General features: G+C 31.8%; 1 protein-coding gene across 7 annotated transcripts in view; it reads left to right on the plus strand.

The window, feature by feature from the left end:
• LOC125073699 (myosin-IIIb-like) overlaps positions 1 to 19,117 on the plus strand; it is a 48,532-nt gene that overhangs the window by 10,934 nt on the left and 18,481 nt on the right. The window contains exon 1 of one of the 7 annotated variants that reach the window (XM_047684800.1): positions 4,787 to 4,805. The exons of the other annotated variants lie outside the window; for them this stretch is intronic. The gene's annotated coding sequence lies outside the window, so the exon portion shown is untranslated. Of the gene's footprint in view, positions 1 to 4,786; positions 4,806 to 19,117 lie in introns of those variants that run through there. 7 annotated transcript variants of the gene reach the window in all.

Raw genomic sequence — 19,117 nt, forward strand, 5'->3', positions numbered from 1 at the left:
TTCATTCATCCATACAATATTGAACGTTTACATATATAATATTTATTAATAATTATCACATGTGTGTGAAATAGTGTTAATTATTCATACACACACACACATATATACATTTTTTCAAAATTTGCATAAAAAGATCCGTGATAAAGCAAAGTGCTGATATAATTGTTTATGGGTTTTGAAACACTGTATGGTTGAGTAGCATACATGCACTGAATACCCTCTACCGAACAATATCTAAGTATATGAAGAGTACGTACAGACAAACGAATAATGCGAATTGTCATTGATGCGTTTTCGCGCGTTTGTGTGAAGTGCGACCGAACAATGGAGACGTTAGTCATTGTTAAGCGATTTTGCTAAAGACTTGCATCATTTCAGTGTATATTCCATGTCCTAACTTTTATTCAAAACACTAAAATTATGTTAAATTATATACAATTGAAATTCGCAGCGATATATTAACATAATTAACTAATTTAGACGAATTATGCAAATTAGATTAATGTTGATCGAAACAACAAAATTATACACATGTTTAATTGCCTGAGATTTTGTAATCATTTCGAGATGATATTTGGCACAGGTCAATTAAAAAGAGTTCCTAAACGAGGTGATATAAACATTGAAATGTTGCAGTTTGCCGGTTAGTTGTAGGTAATTATAACGAAAAGTGCCACGCTTACTAACTAATCATGAATAGGTATATTATCGTGTAAATAATATGCGTGTATGGCTATTACGTGATACTAAAAACTATATAAATATGATCGATATTACTTCAAGTGATGAGGGGGAGCCCCGATGCTGACATATCTCAGCTCATTTTTCACGATTCATTTTCCTTACACGCTTTTTCAAGTATCGTGTGAAATGGCTTTGTATAAACTCTTCTCGATGAACTCTACTATATATAGTGTGAGTGAGCCTGTGCAATAACAAATACAAGAGACATAGCATTATAGTTTGCATAATTAATAGCACATTTCTGGTGTAACACTGAATATTTCTTAGAGGATAAATGTCGGTGCTTGGCGGACTTCCTATCATTAATAAAAAAAAAGAAATATATTAGTAGGTACACATTAATCATTTTATTAGACAATTGTTAAGAACAGATAATTTGTTTTATGTTACAATATACAACACTAGCACGATATAGATTAAAAAATCTCAACATTTTAATTAGGTCTTGGGAACGAAATAGTTTCAGATCTTATTAGAAAAAAAAAAAAATATGTATTTATAACAATCAAGGTTACCGTATCAAGTTGTAATACTGTCCCAACTTGCGGCAGATAGCTTATATTTCCTCAAGAAACCTTGTAACTGTCAACTTGTGTTTTGAATATGATTTGTGGTAACATTGCAACGTAATTGAGACTACTAGCATTGTTTGACAAGGACAAAAAGGTTAATTAATGCTTATACAGTGCATTAAAGTTTTAAGACGTAAATAATTACGTATGACGTAACATCAACAAAGTGATAAATCTGAGCCAACATTGCTACTCTAGTACCTATACACTATCATTTTAACCGTAAAAATGTTCCCAAAAATAAAAAATATAACTACCACAGATATTGGCAGAATTTACTATTCCCTTGTTTCATATAGATAATTTAAAAAAAAAAACGATGCTGTCAAATTTTCACTTACAATAAAAATAAGTGTTATGTGTAATATTACGGATTTTTTTTCAATAAATACAGTTTTATTACGAAATAAAGATAAGATTTTCTTTATATCAAGCATGGCTCGTAACATTGAATACTAACGTCATGAATACAAGAGAAAGCAGAACTTAAGCCCTAAAGGATCGATAAGTTAGTGAAAGTTGTTTGTTGCGAATTGGTTTTATTTGTTGTTAGTATCATTTTTATGATAAAAGATGGCGGACTGGTTATAAATTATTTTTGGCGCTTTAATGTTTTGAATTTCGAATACATATTATTTTACTGTCACAGTCACACATTACGAGATATTCGGGCGACTTTATTGCCACGAACGCTTGTGATAGGGATTTGACTTAAATCTTTCTACGTAAAGTTTGAATAATACGGAAAAGGTCACGAGAACTGAATTTTTAATTACGAGATCGTTTTATTTCGAATTATCGTGTTTTAAAATGACTTTATGTATCAATGAAATAAAACCACTGTTTTTTGTGTATTATTTAAAAAGGAGCCCCATCATATTGTTATGTACATGTTGGTAATCCGATAAAAACTATTCATAATTTTATTTTATTCAGCCAGTGTTTTGAGTTTATTTTACTATCTAGTTTTGGCATCTGTAAACACCAGAAATACAATTATAAAAGTATCTTTAACTCACAAGCGACACTTATACGTTTTTTTTATTATTTTATCTGGCAATATTATTGGAAATAAAAAAAATTAACATTTCGTTAATATTTTAACTGGAACAAATTGTATAATTTATTTCGAGTGCACATTATTAACAAATAATCTGTGTCAAAACTGTTTTTATTATTATCCTTAACAGTAATACGCGACGGCTTCGCACGAAAACAGAAACAGAAATAGATAGATAGATAACAGAGATTTGGCTTTAAAAAATAACATACGATCATTTTCATATAACTTTGTCGAATATTCATGGCTTGTAATGGAAGCCCTGGAGAGGCGCGATGTAATCAACAAATGTGATCATAGAATTATTTAATTTTCACATAGTTTCTCACAATTGATGAAGATGATTCTAGAGCTAGTCGGTCTGTTATGGGCTTATACATAGCCCCACCACCAAATAAGAATTGTTTATTAAATTTCCTGATTATATATTTTTTTAAATGGTTCTTATCGTCGTTACCGTTCACGAAAATTGCCAACCATAATTTTGGGACGTTTTTATAAAAAATAATAATATTAAAAGGTATATTTTTATTAGAGATAAGGGGGTCGTCATTATGCAATTTCTGTCCCGGTTCGAAAAAACCGTTGATCTGAAACTCGAAAAATATACAGACAGTTTGGAACGATTAAAGACGAATAATCATTGTGAACATCGAAATCATTCAGAAATATGGGGAAGTGAAAGATTGTTAACCCACACATGGCTATCAGTGCCAACTGTTGAATAATCAATGAGCACTCACCATTTAATATTTACCTAATTTGTTTTTTATTCAAATCGATTATTCTAACGATCGAGTTTTATACACGTAACGCTTTGTTAGCAGCGTGATACGGAAATGAAATTATAAACAGTGGCTTGACATCGAGACATATTTATTTGGGAAACAAACAATTATCTACAACACTACTATTAATACACTTAAGTGAAACATAAATTAATCACTCAAGTTTCCGCCAATTACAATATAATTATTATAAATTAGACAGAATTAATTAATTGGTGCTTAAAAAAATGTACAAAACTTGTTGCAAAAAAATCTAACAAGCGCAATTAAAATAGAAATGACAATATATATTTTTTTGTGTTAGTAATTTGTATCAGATTAATGTATGGAGAGAGAGCCGAGATGGTCCAGTGGTTACAACGCGTGCATCTTAACCGATAATTTCGGGTTCAAACTCAGGCAGGCACCACTGAGTTTTCATGTGCTTAAATTGTATTTATAATTCATCTCGTGCTCGGCGGTGAAGAAAAAAATCGTGAGGAAACCAGCATGTGTCTAATTTCAACGAAATTCTGCCACATATGTATTCCACCAACCCGCATTGGAGCAGCGTGGTGGAGAGGAGGCCTTAGCCCAGCATTGGGAAATTTACAGGCTGTTTGCAAACCTACACGCAATAGCGCAGCGTAGTTGAATATTAATTCTAACATTATATTTAAGAATAGAAGAGATTCCTTTTGAGACATTTATGACCTGTTGATTATTTTCAGATGAACCCCTGATTCTTTTTCCAAGTTTATATAAACATGACAAAAGTTAAGAAATACGATCCGGGACTCGTTTAGCGAAATATAATCTTATTAACGTAACAATAGCACAGTCAAGGTTTCCTCATCGAGTCACATGTTTTCAAGGTAACGGTCAGGGATTAAGGCAGATGCAAGCGACACGGCTTAGTGTACACGTGAATCCTTTGAAAGTACGTACGCAGTTAAGAAACCGTTTTAGTGCGCTGACACATGAGTGCTAAAAATAGCCTTATCGCCTTAAACTATTAGGTTTTCATTGCGAATCGATAGCGACTTTGACGTGAATAATACTAACACAATGTCAAGTAAAGGCATTACAGCACGGTCTTGGGAGTACCTGCCTCAGATTATAAATCAATATCGAATATATTATTAAAAAGATCCTTTCTTTGTCTGTATTGAGTGTATTGTAATTCTATTTTCACCAATAGCTATAAACAGTGGCAAACGAGCAGGAGGCTCACCTGATGGAAAGTGACTACCACCGCCCATGGACATCTGCAACACCGGGGGGCTTGCAGGTGCGTTGCCGGCCTTTCAGGAAAGAGTACGCTCTTTTCTTGAAGGTTCCCAAGTCGTATCGATTCGGAAAAACCGCCGGCGAAAGCTGGTTCCACAGAGTGGTTGTGCGAGGCAGAAAATGTCTTAAAAATCGCGCTGTTGTGGATTTTCGGACATCTAGGTGGTGCGGGTGATATTTGGAATTTTGACGAGATGTCCGAAGGTGAAATTCAGCAGCCGGGATTAATCCGAACAATTCCTCGGAACATTCCCCGTGATAAATTCTTATGGCGTGCGCTGTGACAAATCGAGACAGTACAGTACAGTAACAGCCTGTAAATTTCCCAATGCTGGGATAAGACCTCCTCTCCACCACGCTGCTCCAATGCGGGTTGGTGGATACACATGTAGCAGAATTTCGTTGTAATTAGGCACATGCATGTTTCCCCACGTTGTTTTCCTTCACCGCCGAGCACGAGATGAATTATAAACACAAATTAAGCACATGAAAATTCAGTGGTACTTGCCTGGGTTTGAACTCGTAATCATCGGTTAAGATGCACGTGTTCTAATCACTGGGCCATCTCGGCTCGAAAATCGAGACTCGATATCGAGGTATGAATATAATGGTGGAATAGCTCCTTTCAAACAGGTCTATCTGCCTTGGTTATAGGGTTTATATTTGAAACATGAGTTGTTAAGTTATTCTATAACACGTTAAATAGTGGTTATTGAATGTCAGGGAAACTGATGAAACACGGGTACATTATAGGTCTATATATAACTTTTAAATTGAAAAGCAAATATAAACGAAAACTTCTTGTTTTTTTCCGGCTAGGATAGATGAAATTTTCGGCTTTTTCGATTATAATATGCATGTATTATACGTACAAAATCCACTTTGAATCATTCTGTTTATTGATGAGAACAACATTAAAACAGTTGCGAAAGATCTATGAGATAGTATGTAGAAAAGTTGTCAATCAACAGTTATTTATAAAACATTAATTCCAGAATATTTAAACGTTATGATTGCAGTTACCTGGCAATTTCTCTAAAGTTAATATTACTATTAGCGTATGCAGGCTTTTGTTATAAAAGGGAACGAAGCTCAATCTTTAACAAATTTTGATTTAGATAAGTTTAATCCAAGTCTATTTAGCAGTGCCCACCCATGCCTGTACTTGGCCCTGATAATGAATATTACTAGATTTTTAATTATAGTTTTAAATCGTACCTTACATAAAAACCAAATGAATTTATGTAATTATCATCTTATATCATATTGGCAATAAATATAAAACCGACTGACTGTAGTTGAGTTTAAAAGTCAATCAAGTACAATCAGTGAGCTCGATGACTGATGATTTTTATCGTGAGTACATCATCATTATAGCAAGTAGAAGTTAGACTAGAAAATAGTACAAAATCCTGAATGTCTAGATTATTTTAATAGATTCGTCGTTGACCTTGTTCGATTGGACTTTAAATACGCCACGTGGAAACGTCAAAGCCCCTGTGCCCTGTATTTGCAGAGAATATCATATCCGGTCCGTTCAAAAGCATCAGAGGTATTGCATCGTGATTTGTGCGTATCAATTACGTAATAAAATCTTGAAAAAAAATTTAGTAAAACTAATCTGCAAAAATAAAGGTTTAGTGTTGTATGTATTTTTAATGTTCCGTTCTAAATAAAGTTAGTAAAACTTAATAATTTAATTAAAATTAATTATTTTATTTTTATTTGTATTTCTCTCTTTATCTTTAACTCTCTTTATCGTGACACATTATCGTTCCATCTTATTTCAAATCCCAACCCAATAAACAAACAAATATAAAGTAGTTAATACACTTCGATTTCATTTATTTGTATAGAATTTAATTTATGTATTATGAGGCTGACATGTACCGAATTGTTTTACCGTGTAATTATAAACTATTCCAATTGAAGAAGAAATAAGTTAGACAAACCTTAAATTAACGTAATAAATATTAGACAACATCACATACATTACTCTGATCCTAATGTAAGTAGCTAAAGCAGATGTGCTATGGAAAATCAGAAGTAACGACGGTACCACAAACACCCAGACCCACGACAACATAGAAAACTAATGAACTTTTTCTACATCGACTCGGCCGGCAATCGAACTCGGGACTTCGGAGTGACATACCCATGAAAACCGGTGTACACATGCCATACCGGTGTAACATATGCGACTTGCTTTTAACTCAATTATATAGTGCACTACTAACAGTACTTGATAAATATATATTTATTTATAATAAAACACTATTCCAGTTGAATACTTACATCCACTTTAATTATACTTTCACAGTTCCGATAACAGCTTCGTCGACGTGCAAAACGCCATTTTGTCGGCAATCCATAATGAATACCATAGAATACTCAAGCTCTCGACCAAAGATATCGCGTCGATTCGATGTCAAATGTTATTTATCTGGCTTTTGTGCTCTTGTGGTTGGAATAAAGTATACACACATGCAGGTTGATGTATCTACAGACGGTAAAAATATTGACGCACCTATTAATTTCCGATCATTACGCAATCGAGGTTTTGTAAAGCCATAAATTGCTATTGTGTGCAAAGGAAGTATGGCCGAATGGATGTTTTTGTCCAATTGTTTATGATATAATAAAGTGTGACGGATCATTGCGCTTTTATCGCGTTTTATCATTGAAATATATTAAGCAATGAAATACTTAACTCTGAATAGATATCATTGATAGCAGTAGCAAGTTTAATATTATTGGCAATTGTAATTATTAATAACTAGTTGTCGCTTGCGGCTTCGCTCGTTTTACAACTTGGTCGTTAGGTATTAGGTATAAAAAGTTGCCTATGTCCTTCCGTGGAGTTCATTTACTTCATAGGAAATTGGCTAGAAAACTGGCTCACTCGCCCAGGAAATCGGAACAAAGCATTCGTCATATATTCTAATGCCAAGCAGCAATACTTAGTGTTGTTGTGTTCCGGCTTGAAGGGTGAGTAAGCCAGTGTAACTACGATTGGCGGTTATGTAAAATTTCCTACAGCGCTAATGTCTATGGGCAAAGTTACCATCAGGTGGCCCATTTGCTAATCCATTTACTGACATAAAAAATATGCGATAGACATAACATACTAAATATACGTGATATACATAAGTGAAATTAAAAACAAATAAGTTCCATTTTTTACACGTTCTGTGTTAGCTTAGCCAATATGAACACGTAACGATGTCAGTGTGTATAAAAAACCTAGGAAGTAGATTTACCCTACTTCTCTCTGTATCGACTATTTACAATCAATTTGGAACTTCAGATTCATATAACATGGACAAATATGACTGAATTTGAGCTTATAAATTCATGATTCATCCCATGCACGGCGTGGATGGCAAAAGTCATATTTATAGCTGTATGAGTTGGATGAAAATCACACGTGTATTAACTAAATCGTATTAGATTATCGTAGTAGAATAAGCCGTCTTATCAAGAGTACACAGAATCTTAGCACAGCTATAGAACATATACCTACAGACCGCTTTTTACTTCAGACATAGGCTAGTCCAGCTGATATAACGATGTTTTGGTTGATAGTTGACTCTTCTTCTAGGAAACCCATAGAACTTTACCTTATTTTAGTTGCTTTAGACCATTAATTTGTTAATAATAAAATAACGATTATTAAACTTAATTATTATTATTATTAAATAAAAAACAAAGTCTAAACTGTAATCGGAGTCAGCGTAAACCCAAATAATAAACAAGAATTTTAAGCAATTATTTCTTATTGCATCTGTGTGAGTAAGATCTATTTCTTTTTAAATTGCTTTATAAATACCAATACCATTGTTCGGTGCCGCTGTCGCAATAAATACAGATATCGTATACTGTTCAACAAGCAGTCTAAGTTTGCATTCGCTTCGGTGGAACGAAAGTAAGGCCATTCGATACCCGCGTTATCCAACCTTGGAGTCATCAAAGAGTCCATTATTTGTCTAAAATCAATCGCTCGCGTCATTAAAAAAAAATGTTTTATTACTAGGTTAATATCTATTACATAAACTCACGTATATAAGATTTCTAATTACTTGTGAATACAGGTTTAAATAATGTGTCTGTCACGGAACGCCCAGCAGCATGTGAAACTTCGAATTTATAGTTATTGAAATAATTTATTATTTAAAAAAAAGCAATTATAAATGTGGAGTTAATTAAATAAAAACAGAGAAGTTTTTAATAAAATACATCTAATTTTCTTATTATTGCAATAACATATATTAAAGTAACCTGTAATTATCCCACCGCTGGGCTAAAGCCTCTCGAGAATAGAGAGAGGGAGAAAGGCGTGACGTTATATGAGAGCGCCATGCCGTTTACCGTCTCGGAATACGAGTCGTTCGAAGGCACGCCAATCGATGTTTCATATAACAAAAATCAGCAAAATAATCCAGGCAATTTTTCTAACGTGATTTTCGATAACAGGAAATGATAAGGCTAATGTTACGTCGCGTGTATCTCCATTATTATATTACTAAGCCGAACTAAGTATATAATTAATTATTGTTCAAACTACGTGTTATCTTGGACATTTAATTAGTTAAAAAATGTATATTCTTTAAAAATGTTTTAAATAATATGTTATTAAAAGAAATTGTCTGTATTATTTTTTGGGATAAGGATTATGGAACTGCGTCACGCGGTCATGTTGTTTATGAAAAAAAGTCGTGTGTTTTTTTTTTATGTATTACTTGAAATGTGTTTAATGTGTACCTAGTATTAAAATACGTACGTTTATTTTTAAAATAATGTTATTCGGTTACTGTAAAAATCATTTTAAGTAAATCTTGTTGGTAAAAATATGCTAAAAATTTATATAATGCAATCCTTGAGAATATTATTAAGGTGAAAGTTTGTATGTATGGATGTTTATTACTCTTTAACACAAAAACTACTTAATCAATAAAACTTTACAATTATACAACTTATACATCAGAAAAACAGATAGTCACACATATAATTTATAAAGATATTATGTAAATACCTGACAGCCAATCCTCAAAACGCGAGCGACGCCACGGGTGAAAACTCCTGAATGAATTTGTTAGCGATGCGAACGGTATATAGAGGCATCAGTTTAGTCATGCCATTCTAAAACGCTCATCCTTACCACATTTGAAGTATATAAGATGTAATGTACCTAATAATAATACGAAAAAGAGTTTATCAGTTTGATGAAACGCGCTAATCTCGTAACTGACCAATTTGAAATAATAAATCTACCTTAGATAAATAAATAAAGAAATATTATAGGGCTATCTAACATTATGCTATGATCCAAGGGGGCGAAGAGGTGTCATTTAACGCAAGTGCACGAAGTAGCCAGTAAATGATAAAATATAAAATAATGTAACATTACTTAAAAGTTAACAATTCTCTTGTTTTTCGTACAACGTTTTTGGCCTAATATCGCCACGCTACTTCACTGCGGGTTAGTATAAATAATTGGTAGAGTTTCGTCCGTCATTTGTTTATTTACGTATAATGTATTCCCGATATTTCGTTATCTAAAAGTAACCTTTAGTAGGATTTTTAGATAACAAAATATCCGAAATTAAACTCGTGACTCATAGATTAAGATCGCGGCTATTAATGTTATTACCTTAATGATATGTTATATCCTTACTAACAGCCAATGCTTGATCTTTATTATTATATACATGATATATGACGCGTCTGTTAGTGATCGGGTAACTTCTGAACGACTTTTGTTACGTCATAGGCCTACCTATATCGGTATCGAAGAAATATCTTGACATCTAGGCTAGGCTGGTTTTCTTCGCGTCTAATTAATATTTTAGATTTAAGAATAATTTAACAGATGCAATTAGTCTTCACGAATTAACTTTATTATATTTTTTTAGATAATCCGTATATTTAATTTAAAAAAATATATTTAAATGCCTTATGTTTTGTAGATCTATTCTATAAACAAACTCGTTTTCAACGTAGAATACGATTTTGTAATATCAGAAAGTTGAATTCGTTATTGAATACAATATTAATAACATTTAAAGGATATACTCATCAAGATAACGTATCGCTGTACGTTCTCACTCGCGGATGAAATTCAAAGTGAATTATTACAGAACACTGCAGGTAAGTAAAGTTTTCTTCAAAGATAAAAATCGTTACGTGACTATAAAAGATCATACCTAACAAAAAACGAATCGATTTTTTCTGCTCTAACACCATAGTTATTGATAATTGAAAACTATTATTTACCCTATATAGTAAAAAAGAAAGTGTTGCTTTCTCGACTTGACGGTATCGATGTTTCGAACGACGATGCTATTTTGAAGTCAGTTTTAAATCTGTCATCGGTTTTGTAATCGATTTCAGTTATCGAGCATTTATAATCGATGTTTCACGATTGAATCTGATTTAATGTAAAAGCGAAATATTTTTTTATGAATTATGAATACAATCCTAATATTATAAAATTTCTTTTATTTCTTTGTTTGATTGTTTTGTACGCTTTCATAGCTATTCATCCGATACTGATGAAATTTTGATACTGGTCATCAAGGGTTCTGGAATTCAGAAAAAAATTATAGCGAGTATAAGGTATATTCCAATGGAAGTAGGAAAAAAGATAAACAAACCTTAGATTTACGTATTTCATACGATTTGCTAATAACTCGACTATATTGTGCACTATCAAAAGTTCAGTATCAATATATCTTTATTTCAAATACAACACTATTATACTTAATTACTTATTTCACCTTTAATTTGAATTCCAAAATTTCGATAACAGTTTCACCGATCTTCAAAATTCCATTTTGTCGAAAATCCATAGCGAATATCATAGATTAATCAAGCTCTCAACCAATGATATAGCGTCAATTTGCTGTCTCTTTTTTTTCCTGTTCTGTTTGGAAAGACTATACTAAGTCCTGGGATCCAATACTACTAACAATTAATTTGTCCGCTTGTCGCAATCTAAGCGTTGCTGTTCAGCCATTTTCCTATTCCACAAACGCGGCTATCCAGTACGGTTCGTTCAAAGTTGGGACGGAATATAATGGGGATCGTATCGTAGTCGATATAAATAAGTGGAATTGGTCTTCAGTAGCGCCGTAAGACACTTTAATCATTCCTTACATCACCAATGCGCCACCAACCTTCTACACTAATTTATTAAGTTATTGAGCCTGTTACACTGGCTCACTCAACCTTCAAACTGGAACACAACAATACAAAGTATTGCTGCTTGGTGGTACTCAGACGGGCTTGAATGAAGCCCTATCACTAAGTACTTATTTACCAACACATCGGAATATTGTGTGGAACAAACTGCGTTCTCCTCGAAATGTGAGGAGGCCTCAGCTTAGCTTACTTTCACAACCAGACGGGTTATCTGTATTACCCATGGAGATTTATGATAAGTATATTTTTTAAATATAGAACTTAATAACTAAATCGTCTTAATAATTTTGTTTAATAGAATATCTATTAAACAAAATTATTAAGACGATTTAATTCCAGAAATAAATCTAACGTTCACTTTAATATATTTTTTAACCTAAAATGTTAGATTATTTTTTAGAATATTCTAGAGAATAAATGTGTTTGTAAGCAATTATCTGAGAGCGCTCACGCGTCACTTATTGTACGTTGATGGTACCACCAGTATGTCAAAACCTTCACGCACGTGTCAACAATCAATGTACGAGGTTTCAATTGTATAGGAACTCATATTTGGCACATAGAGAATCATTTATCTTTAGAAATATATATGATTAAATAAAATTAAAATAACACTTAATAGGCGGCTTAACGGACAACTTGATCCTTTTTTTTATCGCACTAAAAGTAATAGACCTACATGGTTGAAAATATTATTTTAATTATCTTAAAAAAAAAACTATTATTTTATTTTGATTCTCCTAAATATTATTCTTTTTTTAAATGTTCGTTGGTATTCGACCAACAGTATGAACAACAACTTTCAAGGCTATGGCTTCAATTGCATTTGCATACAAACACGTCTGCAGTAAATTCTTGAAAGGACCGAAACAGGTTCGAATGACCGTTGTTTTTTTTTATTTGTTTCGTTTTTGCGATCTTTTGTCCATTATTTGTTTTTAAATTCAAATGTGGAATTGTTCTTTGATAGAACAATAGTTAAATTATGTGGATAATATTGTGTATGTTCCAAATTTAATTTTCGTAAAGACATGTCATTTTTAATCTGTGTATTTTATTCATACTGATTGAGCATAAGGACTTATTCACTTATCTTCTATAAAGAAGATAACTTTACATACAGCCTTTTGCAATAACACTAGCGACATGTTATGTTTAGCGGTCTGGGTAACCGGCATCTGTCAGATTACGTTCAACCCATAATAGGGCGACTTGGAATAAGGCAAAATAAGAAATAGGACTGTATTATAAAAGGACAAGATGTCTTTACCCAATATTAGAACACTTACGATAATTTCGTCTATAACACTAAGAGGATATCTAATAACAACATCAAAGTTTACTATTATTAAAATAAAATTGTAATTTGCATTTATATATAGAATATCAACTTTTTAACAACTACTAATAATTGTATGTTTAGGTAAGTTTGGGTAAATTAGGTAATTACCGCTCACGCTATTCTGTCGTCAATCTGCGATACTTTATTTTTGTTTGTCCTAATTTATATAGCTGAATATTTAGTAGCTTTAGTACAAGTATATTGACTATTGTTAGAGTTACTTTTTTACACATTGTATAACTATAATTTATTAGAATAATTTAATTAATAATATGTTTTAATGTAATATTTTAGTTTTTCACGATTAATACTGATACTAGCCGGTAAGAAAAAGAATGTCAAGAAATCGAACGCGGCGGCAGTGTTTTGTTATAATGTCAATTATTTTTAAATAATTAGAATTATAGAAAGATTCGGAGAACAAGGGATGTATTGTGAAACACGGATTAGTGGGTAAAATAAATGTGAAAATAGTGTTAATAAATGAATCTGGAAGAATATCGTTGTTTAAACTTGCGACCATCCTAAGCTTATATTAAAATATTAATAATATACTGACAGCGCTTTAAAGCTAATAAAAAAAAAAAGTTATTTTTAAATATATATTCAAATAAAACGCTTCAAATATTGGTATGCTATTAAATCCCAGCCGGATTTTCTGTTTGTTTTGAAGTTTTTGTTTATTTTGTAAAACTATGGCCCTCAGGCTAGTACGAGTTGATACATAAACGGTACATCGACCCTAATCGGGTGTTCCGGCTGCATTCAGTTCAAAGGAGTTCTTAGGCCTTAAAACTAGGTTTTATTTAAATGTTACAAGTTTTTAAAGAAAGTACTACTTTGTTTTTGAAATTTTAAATTGTTTAAAAGATAATAAGGTAAATGAAACTTAAAGCAAAGTTTGGATTAAAAAATCTTATCGGCAATAATCTCAATATTATATAGACGTGTGCAAACAAGACGCTTGTTTAGTTTAAATATTTTTTTACGTTATTATAAATTTATTTTAACCTACTTCACTTTATTTTATACTTTATTGTACATCGCACCGAGAAAATATATAAATACAACATAGGTCCAGCCTTAATAAAAGACGCGTACAATTTTGACGCCCTTATCGCTACATAGCGAACTCTTCCAGGCAACCAACGTATCCACCCATATAATTATAATCAAGTAAAATTCATAATTTAAATGACTTTCAAAATAGATGTGTTTATTTTTATATAGACGCAGTTTCTCATAAATAAATGAAAAAAGAAAGTTTACAAATTACATATTTTAACTCTCTTATAAGTAAATGACAGTACCCGAAGCATTTACTTAGATACAATATTTTTTTTTTAAATATAATAAAAATTATAGGTTATATCAATGAAAGTAGCAAAACGCCATTCTCTGTAAATATAACCGTATTATACAAAACTAAAACATATAATCACTTGACGTTCTGAATTATAAGTTAACGCTTGGTGCATATTGGCACCAACACCGATCAATTTTATGTCAACTAAGGCTACATTCACACAGCGATGAATTCTATAATCTTCTAACGTAACTACCAATAATCGAATGTATATTTTTCGAACTCCATTGTATTAGTACATAAAATTTTAATTACCTATAAAGTTACGAATTCGCTTTTACAATAATTGAGTTTGACTATAAGATATTTAATAAAAACCGCTTCTATTATTTTACATTGTCTATGGTTACTGACTTTCTTTTAAAACACAGCAGGCAGACAATTGAAATGCATTTAACTTATTGTTTTATTTGTTAGAACTCTTCAGACGTCAAAATATTGTTTGAATATTTTTTTATGTTGCGAAAATTAAACAATTATTCGGTCTGGTTAGTAAGTGCCGAGCGAGTGGTTGTCAAGTGTAAAGAGTGTGGACGATTAAACATTTGCATTTCAGACAAAGACAACTAATATTTAATGAACTTCACTTGTTAAGCAAATATTTTATGTCATCATCGATTTCTCAAGAATGCCGTGTTTACATTCAGTTCGTGATCTTAGATGTATTTCTATCTCCTATATTTAGATTATTGTCTAGAGTGAAGCACTATAAAAGAACAAAAACAAACGGGTCAATTTTTATATCGAAGTGTGCGTGAAAGCTACGCTTACTACGCTAATCGCGAAATTTCATTCTAATTTACTAGTGTGCGTGTATTTAGTGACCAAAAGTGGATAAGATATATGAATAATCAAATCTTATATATAAGAACGGATCTTGTCTTTAACACTATTTTACCAATCACCGCGGAATCTTCAAATGGTTAGTGTTTGAGATCGGCAGATAAAATTAGGTCAGACGGAGTTTATTTCTTAATATTATCTTTAGATTTAAAAATAATGAATACTTTAGTTTTGCTTAATAATGCTAACCTAGTTTTCCTTTGTTTTACAATTTAATTCTTAATTTATTGAATTTTAGTTGGACCATCGATTATATATCTTTTTGGAGTTAAAAGTAGAAAGAAAAATAACATCGAAATACAAACATATATGTTTTCGTCAAATTTCACACACACAAACACAACAATACATAAGTGTTATTTTTTTTATATCGGGACCGATGATGCGTGTTCCTTCAACCAAGATGGGTGTGTTTTCCGAGTTAGAGTGTTATAATACCAACAAATATAGACATACATACCAATACGAATATCCGTTTCCAACAGTAATTGAGCACGCGATTCATAAATATACCTTATTCAAGTAGTATTTTACAAGCAATCAATCCTCGATTTCAATCCTCGTTTTATGTCTATCGTGACAGTTTAATAAAAAGTTATCACCAATAAGGAATGTTGATTTATATTCTCTTTTAAATTGATTTCGTTTTATGTATTTATTCATGTGTACAAAACGAAACGAGATAGATAAGTGTGTGAAAGACTGAATCTTAACCGAAGATTGAGGTTAAGATCCGGAAGACAAAACACTATAGAAGTCCCAATGTTCCATGGATACATTCCGGAACTTATTCTCCAATGCGGGTTGGAAAGTGTACATATATTTTCATCCAACATATGTTGTTTTTTTTGTGATGTTCTACATACGAACAACAAATTTATTATATTAAACGTGTGCTCGCCCAGAACTGATGCTTGAACTCACTGCCTTTTATTTAAATTAACGTGTTCTAACAACTGTTCCACCTCGACTCTAACAGTAAACACGAATAATCTTTTAATTGAAACCTTATACAATTTCATGGAAACTTCTATAGAAAACATGTTATAATTATACCAAATAAGTACACAATCGTGGGACTCTTAAATCATTAACATAAAATTACGCGCATGTGAAATACATTGACCCCTTAAGCTATGATATATATCTATGAAAGGCACTCTGAATTCCTTTATATTAATCACACGTGTTCGTCATTACTATCTAGATGAGATCGAGAATATTGTGTTATTATGTTAGAACAATAGAGTCAAGTCTTCGGTTAAATCGTAGTTACGAACGTAATGAGACACCACGTATAGTATTATATTGCTAATTTAATATTATTGAATCGTACACGTTTAAATGTATGTTATTAATATCTAGGAAACGAATTCAATAATATTAACGCTCGAGTAAGCTCTGTAAGTTCCTGAATACGTTGAAGGTTGAATTCGTAGTGTGACCGAGTTGTTGTTTCATAAGTTAGTCTATATATATATATTTTTTTTATAGTATATATTTTAGGCAAAGATCGATGTATTATGCATTAGTGTTATCGAAGTTAAATTATCTGTATGGATTAACGCTGAAAATATTTTAAAAAATCTTATTCGTAAATGTCTATCTATTAAATTTGACACAGTTCTAATTAATTTGATGCTAAAAATGTACGGAATTCTGTATCAAAAACACGCACTTATCGCCATATTTTCCCTTTGTTTCCTACAGAAAAAAATTGTTACAAAGTAATAAATTTTTTTCTCGTATAAGTATTAATGTGCATGTCAGACGTTATAAATAATATTATCGATTCAAGTTCTTCAATAAAAGAATTTATGATTGATTTACTTGTAGAAACTTGCTTAAGCATTTAACATTGAATATTTAATAGTTGTTTATTAAATAATTTTAATCGTTTATTACAACATTCATCAATATTAACAGCCTGTAAATTTCCCACTTCCGGGCTAAGGCCTCTCTCCCTTTGAGGAGAAAGTTTCGGAGCATATTCCACCACAGTGCTCCAATGCGGGTTGGTGGAATACACATGTCTTTCTTCACCGCCGAGTAAGAGATGCATTATAAACACAAATTAAGTACATGAACATTCAGTGGTGCTTGCCTGGGCTTGAACCCGAAATCCAAACCACTGGGCCATCTCGGCTCATTTTATAATATGTGTGTTTAATTAAATGTAAAAATAAAAACAAAAAAAATGAAAGGTCATCACATTCATATTTCAAAAACGAATTAATCAATATTTAAAGAAATTAATGTTATGCATATAATATTAAAATTCACACGTCTTGTTCGATTTAAAACGAACTTACGTCGGTTTCGCAAAATACAATAAGTAAAACCGAAAAAAACACAATCAAAATTTATAATTAGCAAATAACAAATAAATATTTGCGTAATTACAATAAAAATATAGGATAAATATTTGAGGACTTTTTTTTAATTATAGGTGTTATTTAAATGTGCTTGTTACGGAATAATTTTAACACTTGGAAGCGCTTCTCGTAATTTTTTGTGGATTTGGTCAAAATGGCTGCTCTAGGAAGCGAAGTACGGCTATTATTTTATCCAATATTCCTTATTGAACGTATTTCAAATTAGAATTTACTTTCTCGTTTATAAAAATACATCGTAAGAGATCTCCCTGACGACGATCTAAATACCAAACGCGCAATGCTTGAACTTTAAACGTTTAAAATCGCTTTGTTAAGTGATTCACAAAATTGACATTTAATATTGAACATTGATAGACAAAAGGTCACTTTAAAGTTTATAGTTCGTGTTTTTTTCAAATAGTAGATATGATACACAGAGAATTATGATTATGCGTACAAATTAAATAGGAACGCTGAATTTGAGAAACGACTTAAAATTTGATGGTACATATATATTTTTTTTATACCGTCATTTTAACATTAGATCTTTTATATCTTGAAAACTTCCAAGGCGTGCGTCCGGGTAGGTTTGATTAGTCACTCACTCATCCGATGATCTGCCGCCAAACAGCAATACTTAGTTTTATTGAGTTCCGGTTTGAAGGATTAGTGAACCAGTGCATTTGCAGGAACGAGGTAACATCTTAGCTCCCAAGGTTGTTGGCGCATTGGTGTGATTTAAGGAATAATTAATATTTCTTACAACGCCAATATCTATGAGCGGTGGTGACCATTTTACATCAGGTGGACCATTTGCACTTACAATACGGAAAAAAAATTCAGTGATATTTTTATGAAAATTTTGAATCCAAAACTGAGGGTATACAAACTGTGTAAGGTTTTAGATACCCTTACCGTATGTTCGAAACAGTTAGCCATCTCTGTATAAATACTAAAAATTAAACACTCATTTCTAAAACTGTATATGTAGCAAAATCACAAGGATCTCGATTCTCAAGATGTGTCATGTTAAAAGGCAATTCGACTAATTTGTCAGCGTCGTTGCAGCTTCGTGTTAAAAACATTAGTGAAAGTGTCGCCTCCGTCCATCCATCCGTCCGCGAGTGTCGCATGAAAATATTTTAATGCCATCATTACGTTGTATTATTCGCTAATTACGGCTGGTGTCGTGTTTTGATATAATACATAACCTTTCGCTATAGCTTAACTTATATAAAGCGTTATATATAATCTTCTTCTTAGTAAATAAAAATTTAGATTGTTTTTTTTTTATGAATCTTGATGTGTAGTTCTCGTACACTCATTCCTGGCCAAGAGTTTATTCTTTGTATAAATGTCATAGAATATTATAAATGTTCTTTATGAACGAGTACCTAGATTTAAATCAATAAGTATTTCATATTAACTAAATTAATTAAGTCAAGTAACAGTCAGTCAGTCATATATATATATATACATCTGTCACAATATTATTTTCACCGCCAAGTATTAATAGCATTAAGTGCTCAAATGTATACAAATATGAATTTAAAATAGT

Source organism: Vanessa atalanta, chromosome 1 (assembly GCF_905147765.1).
Source record: "Vanessa atalanta chromosome 1, ilVanAtal1.2, whole genome shotgun sequence".
Taxonomy (NCBI): domain Eukaryota; kingdom Metazoa; phylum Arthropoda; class Insecta; order Lepidoptera; family Nymphalidae; genus Vanessa; species Vanessa atalanta.